This window comes from Lepisosteus platostomus, chromosome 4 (genome assembly GCF_059453375.1).
Source record: "Lepisosteus platostomus isolate fLepPlt1 chromosome 4, fLepPlt1.hap1, whole genome shotgun sequence".
Classification (NCBI taxonomy): Eukaryota; Metazoa; Chordata; class Actinopteri; order Semionotiformes; family Lepisosteidae; genus Lepisosteus; species Lepisosteus platostomus.
Window position 1 is genome coordinate 63612466 of NC_142614.1, and position 10417 is coordinate 63622882.

Sequence of the window (10417 nt, forward strand, 5' to 3'; positions counted from 1 at the left end):
TCTCATTGATGTAGATATTCCAGATGATGAGAATGTCTGTCTTAAGGAGGTCGAAAAATTAAGCAAATACAAGGCCCTTGAGATTGAGATATCGCGCATGTGGTACAGGAATGCACGTGTGATCCAAGTCACAGTCAGAGCTCTTGGAACTACTCAACTCAGATTTCAAAAGTACCTCGATGAGCTGCCAGGCAAAGTGAGTGCAGCTCAGGTGCAGAAGATCGCTCTCCCTGGAAGAGCCCACATACTCCGCAAAGTGCTGACCATCGGACAATAGCAGGACCTAAGGAATCTGATGGATCCCTGGTCAAAAGCAACCAGCAGAAAAGCTGAGAAGATAAAACTTATAATAATAGCAATAATAATAAAAAACAATAATAATAATAATCCAGGTGAGTTAAAGCTAAAAGTATTAAACATGCTATCCCTTAACATTTGTGGTTTTGTTTTGTCATCTTTTGTTATCGTTAGTTTTGAACAGGTGGAAAGTAACTTTATAATATTGCATTGCCATTTTCATTTTCTGCCTGTGTCAATTATTCCAAAGAAAAAAATTTGAGACAAAGAAAGTCTCATTTACCTGAGCGAACTCTAATGCAATTCCAATAATGCTTGCCTGGTTTAAGGTATTTTTATGTTAGTAAACATATATTAAGTAATTTATTCTAGTCAGTGTCATTGTAGTGTAATATAATTGTATAACTCTTTACACAACAGAAACAGCTATAAAGAGTGAACTGGGCTTTTCACACATTAATACATTTATTTCTTCCATTCAACTTACCCGAATTTATCTTGTTCATTGTGATAACAGGGTTCCCTGTACGTTTTCTGTTCCCTTCTGTACTCAGTAGGTAGACAGTTTTCTCACACACTGCTTCACTTTGAAAGCTTGCATTGCCTTCCCCTCAGCTGGTTCTGATAAGAGGTGCTGGTGTTTTGTGTTCCGACTTTGGCTGTTTGGGTTTGTTTTTGTTTTTGAAGCAGCCTGTTACAGATTCACTCTGTTTTATTTTCAGATTTTTTGAGAACATGTTTTTGCTTTACATGTTCTTTGCCTAAACCTTAGCTAAGGAACTTTTAGCTAAAACTCACGCACAGGCAATTTACTTAATTACATGCAGGGGTTCGTGGGCTGGGAACGTCACATCCGATGAAAACTGTGGCTGTATAGCTCACAAGTTTGCTAGCATTGTGGTTTAAACCGCAGTCAAAATTGCATATTTTTACACTTTTTTAAAGTTATTAACATGCTAAATGTTGGTGATGCCATGGACTGGGTGGCCCATTCTGTGCTGAAGCCTTTGCGTATTACCCAAAGGCTCATTATTTTCACTACCGATTATAAGGAAAACTTCTCTGTTCAAGACTATAAAAGTTCATTTTTTTAACCTGTCAGTGTAGGACATTCAATTAAGCCGCAGAATGTATCTTATTACTCTTCTGTGGATTGACTACAGAGCACAGTATTCTAAATGAGGGTTTACTATTATGTTATCCTATTTTAACTAAACTGGCCATGATTTAAATTCTTTATCATCTTTTATCTGTATATCCTAGGATTTTGTATTTTTGTCTGCTTCCCTACATTGTCTAGAAGATGTAAATGATGTGTTAATATACAGTAATTTTTTTTCTTCAAGTAGCCACTTCTAGCTCAACATTTCACATTTTGTATTTATTGTTTAGATTTTTATTGCCTGTAATCAAAATCCTGAACCTGTCAAGATGAATTGTAATTTTCCTTGTGTTTTCCCACTTTAGAATTTGGCTTAAATCTTTCTGAAATTCACTTTACTGCTTCCACTGAGTTTTGTAAATCTTCCTAATTTAGTATAATCTGCAAACTTGACTAGTTTACCAACTATACCAGAATCTAGATCATTGATATATACTAAGAGAAGAAACAGAAGGCTTCTTCCTTTTTTCTATTTACAGTATGGCTTTCAGTCTAAACATGAGGGGAGTACTTGGAAAATCATTCAAACTTTTGGCAAGCCTCCCTTTTTATCTGTCTGTGACAAAGGATCACAATAATAATGATCAATTTAAAAAATCATGCAAACCATGAGATCAGAAATCATACCCATGATGCCCATTTAAAAATGTCTCAATTCTTCCAGTAGATGCACTAAATCCCTTTAATGAGTGCAACTTAGTGATTTTATTAATGTGTACATTTAAATTCTGAATTCATAGTATCATTTTGTTGAAATGCAAATTTGTAATCACTGATGTTGTTAAACTGTTCTTAGAATGGTCATAAATAGGTTATACAACAGTGGAACAGCCAAAAGAGCTTGTACTATTTCATTTCTTTTTGAGTATAGTTAGCTGTTTGCATAATTGATTTCGTATCTTGAAAGCATGGAATGTTCTTGCATAAAATGAACTTTTGAAAGGTGTACTAAACTTCCTTTTTCTTTGGAAGACTGAGATTAATTGAAAATGATTTTGTTTAAATTCAACAAGACAAACACAAAGCAACACATTTCTTAATTTTTTGTAAGACTGGGGCAATCATAAAAAGTTTCCAATGCTACTCTGATGTTACAAAGAGCTTTGTGAGGTTTTGCATTACTGGAGAAGATTAATCTATTGCAATTAATTGACTTAAGATGGCAAGCAGGCAAGCAAAATCTAACAGCATTTAAGGGTAGGCCATGCTACAACAGGTCAAAACAAAGTAGCAGTAAAAGCATCATATGAGATGTACAATCAAATTTTACAAATACCATGCAGCTAACAAACCACAGATACAAGGCATAGTACCAAGATTTTAAAGTTCAGGCATGGATAGGATGCTTATATATTTTGAAAAAGATAAGTCTTTATAGGCAAAGTTACTGTACAAAAATCAGGCTTCGTTACAAGTAGAACATTAAAATCTGATAAAAAAAGGCACATTAGTAAGAAAAAATCTCATATTACAGCAAAGCTTGTAGCAGGTTAAAGGAAAAACCGTAAGAAAAAAGATGAAACACAGATGCCTTCATTAGAATAAACAATGAAACATGACCCATAGGACACAAGTGGAAAATATGTTGAAGTGGTTTTAACACTATGAAAAGGACACTTTTTACTCACAGTTCTGGGGGTCTGGGACAATCTACTCAGTTTTATTGGTGAAGCTGATACCATGGCTTTGTTCCAGAAATGTCTGGATGAGATCCTTGGGAATTCATTCATAAGTAGCAACCAAATAAAGCAGGAACAGTAGATGGGTGGAATGGGCTCCATCTTGTTACCCTTCTTATATACATGTTCACTTAGTCCTGAAGAATGAGAAGACAGGGACTGGTAGCATTCACAAATTATATTTTGTATTATATATACATTTCTCAAAAGGAAATGTGTTAAAAGTGAAACAAGTGCCTGAAGGACTGTAATCTTTCTTCATCGTTTCTTTTTAATAGCAATTAAAAGTAGAATAATTTATTATCAAATGTATAGCATTTTGATAATAAAATATGATTTATGTTTATATCCTTCATGTGTAAAAGAACTTGTGCTGTCCAACACTTTTTGTTTTCCTGTCCACTTCTTAAAATCAAGGCTATAGATTAGCATTTTGCACAAAAAGCTGACTAAAGTGAGACCAGTAATTTCAGTCTAGTACAAAGGAGAGGGATAAATATAGTTAATTGAAAGCCCTTGCTTGGAGGTAAGGCAGAATCATTAAAGTTTGCACGGCAGCAGCTTCAACAGAAAGCATATGATTACCAGATGGGTTGAAGCTGCTTGTTCACTTAATAAACCAGAGGCCTCTCATCCTACTTCAGATGAATATTTTCACATGTCTGTTGTCATTCTTATGTTCTGTGAATACAGTGGATCATTGTTCCCAGGTAAACCAATAGCAGGTGAAAAGACAATGAGAAAATGATTGCACAATTAAAAGAATGGTGTTTTACTTTTTTCTTTCTCTGATGGTTAGTGTGTATGATTTTGCATTGTGAAAACAAGTTTCCTTTCAGGAGAAATTCATTTTTTGAGAGCATTTTCACTGCTTCTTACCTAAGCATGGGTGCCAGAGTAACTGCCAGACTAACTGGATCATTCAATGTCACCTGTGGATTTTAAACTGTATTAGACCCATTATAGCTCAATGTTGAGAGCTAGGTTTCCTCTTAGCTCACTATTGACAGCTGTCATGTCCCTCTCCAAGGGCTGCTGGGCCCACCTTCACTTTGTCCTTTAACCTTTCCTTTTTCTTTTCCAGTGGTCTTCTGGGTTCAGATTTTCCTTTTGTCTTTCGCACCTAAGCAGATGCTTTTCTGGAGCATTGCTCATTCTCAGCTGTGGCTTCAATAGAGTTGTTATGCTTATGGTAACAGAAGCTTGAGGACCTCTTCGCAGTCTTATTAACTTGTCTGCAGCCTTTTGGAGAGTACCTCCCAGAGTCTGCAACAAAGGCCATAGTATCTCTTGACTTTTCCACCTGAGCACGAAGAGTCTGATTTGCCTTTGTTCCGTTTCTTGTTGGTCTCTATCTCTACTTTCTCCAAAATGTGTCAGACAGGAGGGTTGACACATTGAAGAACTGAACCTTGTGTCCCATGTGATATGTTTAGGAAGATCTTTTGTGGATGGTTGAGAGAGGAGTGGATATCTGAGCAGTATGCCCACCTCACATCCTGGCAGAGGAAACTGGCTATCTGTCACTAAACCCACTACACCCAAAGCTTAAAGTTAGAGTCACGTTTATCCTATGTTTCACTTTCTACATTCAGCAAGCAGGCTTTGAAAGGAGATTAAGGACTTTTTTTTGGTCTGGCATCACCAACTGTGGCTGTTGCAGGCATAGCTCTCCGATGTTAACTGTCCAGCTACTAGACACATTTTTCACTCCCTCTTTGAATGCTGAAGCATTATCTAAATAGCTCAAAGAGTGTAGCCCTGCATTGAAACCCTCCACTTGAAATCACCCATGAGGGATTACTTTCTGTTCCCTTGTCCAAACCAGGAGGAGCCCTGGTTCATTTCTCTATGTGTTTCTGTTTCAGAGAATCTGACAGCAGCCTCACAAATCCTCAGGGGGCATGTCTACACATCCAGTTAAACTCTCTGGCTGAAATCCACAGGCTTCATGGCCGCTGCCCCTGCAGCTTCCCTAGTTGACATCATTTCATGTTCTTGACCCCTGAGTGGACTGCACTTCCTTCTTGTCCTCTGGGAGAGTCGTGTGTTGGTGTGCCTCAACAACATCATGGTGCATTTATGTCATTAACCAGTTGTATTACTACAGACAGTGACTTGTGAGCTGGGGAAACTTGATACAGGTGATGTCTTCAGTATAAAAGGAGACCATCTTTTCCAGGGATCTCCAACCAGCTGTTATAGAGATGTGATAGTGAGCCAGTGTGCTGTCCTCTCCCTGTCCTCTCCCTGTCATCTCCCTGTGCTTCCCACTCTGGTAGTCTCTGGGAAAAGGGGATATATGTCCTGGCACACACCTGGCGAAGGGCACTACTCTGTGCTTTTCTGCACTGTCAACCCAGAGTTCGCACACAATTACAGTGCATTAAAATCCACAATCACATTGAAATGTTCTTTACCTGCCCTGTTCCAGCTGTCTTAAAGCAAAACCTTTATTAAAACTCTTTGCCTTCCATACCCATCACAATTTATTAATGGAAATACTGTATATATCCTACAGTCTAAACAAACGTTTACAACAGTACTGTATGTAATACAATTATTGCATGCAACTAAAAATGATGATATCAGGGATATTGCTAGATTTATAATGTTGTTACTATTGCAAAATAAACACATTGTACTTTGATACAAGGAATCCAGATCTGTAAAAATGATCAAATACACAGTCACCTTTCTGTGAAGTCTGATAAGTCAGATTTTTTTAAAATAAATAGGCGATGCCTGTTTTTTAACATCTGAGAGATCCAGATGTTCACTATAAGGCTGATACTGTATTCACTTGGCTTGAGAACATCACACAAATAGATAAACAAACACTCCAGTGTCTGACAGAGTGACGCAATTCATGTGTTTCCAGGCGCTGTGCAGAGAGTTGTCTAAAAAATAAAGGATAAGCTCACTGGTGGTAGAAATAATGTACTAATTATTTCAGCCATAAGAGGAATAAACTATTGCTCAGTGATGTATATAAAAACTAGATATTCCTATGTAAGTGAACAGAAGTTTTCATGGTATAAGTATAATAGTAATAATGAACTTACAATTCTGTATATAGACTGAACAAATTAAGACAAATATTTTATATTTGCTCTTCATGGGCACACAAGCTAATGAAACCCCGAATTGCCTGAGTTACATTAATATGAGGTAATATGAGGTGAATGATGTAATGATATTGAGTAGCTGGACAATCTTAAACAAAGACTACATTGCTCACCATTTGTTTAGCTCAAGGTTACTGTATAAGTTTGAAGAGCCAGCTGGAGCAGTGACGTGAGCAAATAAAAGCCACTTCCCAAGATGGTCAGGGTTTAATTTAGTAAGTATGAATGTACAGTAATTTTTCCTAGATTTATCTAGATGTTTACTCTGGTTACGTGTTAGTAGTTTTGAGACACAATTGTTGAAATTCAAAAGAAAGAGAGCAGTTTTCTGAAATCTTATTTTCATGTCAACGCAGTTTCCCATTGAGAAAAAATAAAGCTGGCAAACATCATTCTTCAACATCACAACAAACCAAAGGCCTTTTTTCTGAAGAGCATGATGAAAAAATAAACTTCCAATCTCATTTAAGAATTTCAACTTTACTTTTTTAGCCCCATTGAACTTGATTGCTTTTTTCATTGTTCATGGAATGCAAAAAACTAGATCGCCTAGTTATATTGGCCCAGTGTAAGCTAAGACTTAATGGGTGAGGAAGAATTTAGCATTTGTCTTTTAAGTGTACGAGATAGTAGCTAGTTGTTCTTAATAAGCTTTTTCTGCCTAGTGATAGTATTTAAAAATAAATTGCAAGGCACATTATTTGATGCTAATTCTATAACCACATAATGTTTAGCTAAAGCTCTATTTGTATTCTTCCTGGTCACTAAATTAATGGTGAATTTTCATTTCTTAAAAATGAAGTGGTCAGTTACAAAGAAGTATTTGTAGATAAAAACAGCACCTAATTTAGAATGAGCTATGTTACCCTGAATTGGCTGTATTAAAACCCATTACCTCTGACATCAGCATTAAGAGACTATTCTCATATCTGTATGATTGTAACCTCTCCATGGGCATGATTAAAGGACTCTACTGAACCACACCTAACCTGAGTGAAGAATTTGCTTCGACACAGGTCATGGCCAGTGCCATAAAACTTTGTTTGCTCTCATTGGTCAGTGCACGTCCTGTTGGGCCAGGGCCTATCATGATGTTGAACTAAGATGAACCAACCTTTCCATAACATCTAGGAATAAATGTTATAAACAGTATATTCAGTCACAAAATCCCTTTCTTTTCTATAGCATTTTTCTTAATTGAAGACTTCTACAATGTTTGTAGGTATTTCTAGAACACAAAGATTTTAATAATATACAGTGCATATATTCAGATACATATTAACAGCTAATAATATCACATTTTGTTGAAGTAATGTAGATTAATCAAATTACCTTATATTCGAACTATAATCTTCACTGCTATAAGTGAAGAAGACTGAATATCAGCAAGATCTGCAAATAAGATATAAATGGTGAAGTTTATTAATTGTGTGTTCATCCCCCAGAGTCTCTACTAGCTTTATATTGTGGTATGGAGTTATTGTGTCTATTTGTAAAAATTACTCCAGTTCTGACAAGTCCATTGGTTATACAGTAGTTGATGAAGTATGATCATTAAGCTTTGCCATAAATTTTATATTGGTTCCAGTTTTCACCACGGTTATGGTAGGTACTTTAAGGGCTCTTGCAATCTGTTCTAAATTATGAAATTACCTATATGGTTTTAATTTAAACATAAAACAGGTGTTTTACATGCTTTCTTGTTTGTGAGAGAGGATGCTGTCATTCAGAAAACTTACAAAAATGTCAGCTTTTTACTATGGCCCATAGTCTAAAGGACTGTACGAGATCTAAAACCTGGTTCTTTTTTATTTTAAATATATAGGAATAATCATATGCCTACTCTATCCCATGAAGCTTTCTAATAAGTGTTAAAAACAAACAGAAATCCTAACTTAGAAGAAAGGAAAGGAGAGGACACCTTTTGGCCCATCTAGTCAATTTCATAGTAGCTAAATGATCCAAGCATCTTATCCACTCATTTCTTAAACCAAGTTATTGGCTTCAACAACATTAATTAGTAGCTTGTACCATACCTCCACAACCCTTTGGGTAAATAAATACCTCCTGATATTGGTTTTAAATGCACTTCCACATACTGTAGTTTCCACTTGTGCCCTCTGGTTTGTGTTTCACTGTTCATTCTGAAGAAAACTGCTGGGTACTTTGTCTTTGAGGATGTGTGTCAGATTCCCTCTTAGTATTCTCTGTTCAAGAAGAATTCAGTTCCTTTAGCATGTCAATGTAGGACATTCCGTTAAGGCTGGGATATTTCTGGTGACACTTTTCTGGATCATTCCAGACCACAAAAATTCCTGACCAATATTGCACACAGTATTCTAGATGAGGCTTTACTAATGTGTAAAACAATTTTAACATAACATCCCTTGTTTTAAAATTATGTCCGTTTAACTATATATCATTGTGTTTTGTCTGCCTTTGTAATTACTTCCCCACATTGTTGAGCAGATGTCAAGATGATTTAAGATGAGACGATGTGTCCTCATAAACACCTGAGTCTTATTCATAAAACGTATGAATGACACCATACAGTGGTAAAACTCCTTAGCACTCTGAATTGAGCTGAATCCTTCTGAAGTGGGGGCTGACCTTTCAGCATATGAAAATGCACTGCTGCTGGAGTGCCTGTGTTACTCTGGACTGGGGGTTTGCCTCATAGACTCAGAGGTCACCAAATCACAGCTGGAGACAAGCTACGCACACCACACGTACTGGTCATAATTATTTACATTTACAGAAACCTTCATTTATGAGGGCAACTCAGGAGGAACACCAAGTATTCCAAACCTTCTTTAACACTGAAATTAGGACTTCTCAGAAATCTAAAATGACCGGTCTGAGCTATCTATTTAATGCAACCAGGAAAGAATTGTAAAACTTTGTACTAATGCATTTAAATACATGCTCAGGGCACGTTAGTTGGATCTGTTCAACTTAGATGATATATTTGATTATAAGATAATTGAATCCATTGAAATTATCACTTTAAAAAAAATGTTAAATATCTATACTGTAGTTAAACTATATGTTCCAAGACGTTTTAGGCTGGTAATGGCTCCATGGCTTTAGACACAGTTTGAATTGGAGGGAAATTAACTTGGTAGAGAACAGAGGACTTGAACAGATGTGCACAGAGACGAAAGGTCATTCTTTAAGACCCTTACAAGAAAATCCCTATAGCAATGCCCCTTTTTATAGACCATCCCGGGGACAGCAGTCAAGATGTGAGAAATGTCTCCTAGTTGGAGCTGGGTGCAAAAGCTCCAGCAATATGAAACAGTGGGCTTATTTCCTTGTACCCCTCAAATCATCTTGTACAGATGACGAACTATATAACCCACCCAGACATAACATCTCAGTGTCCCAAAGGTCCCATCTGGACAGCATGGCTGCTGCCATATATTTGGAAATTTTCCCAAGATCTAGTCAAAAAGAAACTGACAGAATACAGAAAGTTTAAAGCTGTAACAAACTGGGATGTGTTTTTCCTTTTTTTTTAATTTGTGAAAGTACTGCGCCTTTATCATTTTGTAGATTTTATATATTTTTCATGAGGAATGACAGCAGCTGAAAGCTTTGGAGAAATTAGAATCGTTTATTGGGATGTGGAGATTTGGCGTAACCCGCTTGGCTGAGGGCCAACCTCCCGGCCATTGGACGGGGAGGATAGGACCCCCATGCGACCAATTGGGTAGCTGCAAAGGTGGAGAGGGAGTGGAGGAGGGATGCAGAAAACGAACGAGGAAGAGGAGAGGGTGACGTTTGATATATATGGAGACCGGTTGCTTACGTCAGGATTAGTGAGAATTGCAGCAGCTGTGTCGAATGAGCGTGGCTGCCTTCATTCCTCCCGAACTTTCATTAAAAACTCCATTAAGTCATTTGTTACATTTTAAAGAAAATGGTTAGGAATATATAATAATATATATAATTATAATTATATATTATAAGTACTTATACAATTCAGAACAGAAAAATAATATTAAAAATCTTAATATTTTGTAATGCTGTTCTTACATGTATCATAATTATTTATAGTATTTACACAATTTATGCAATTCAGTTGTACAGTAGTTTAAGGGAAATTACTATTTTTGTCCTGTAACATATTGTAGAAGATCAACAGGAGA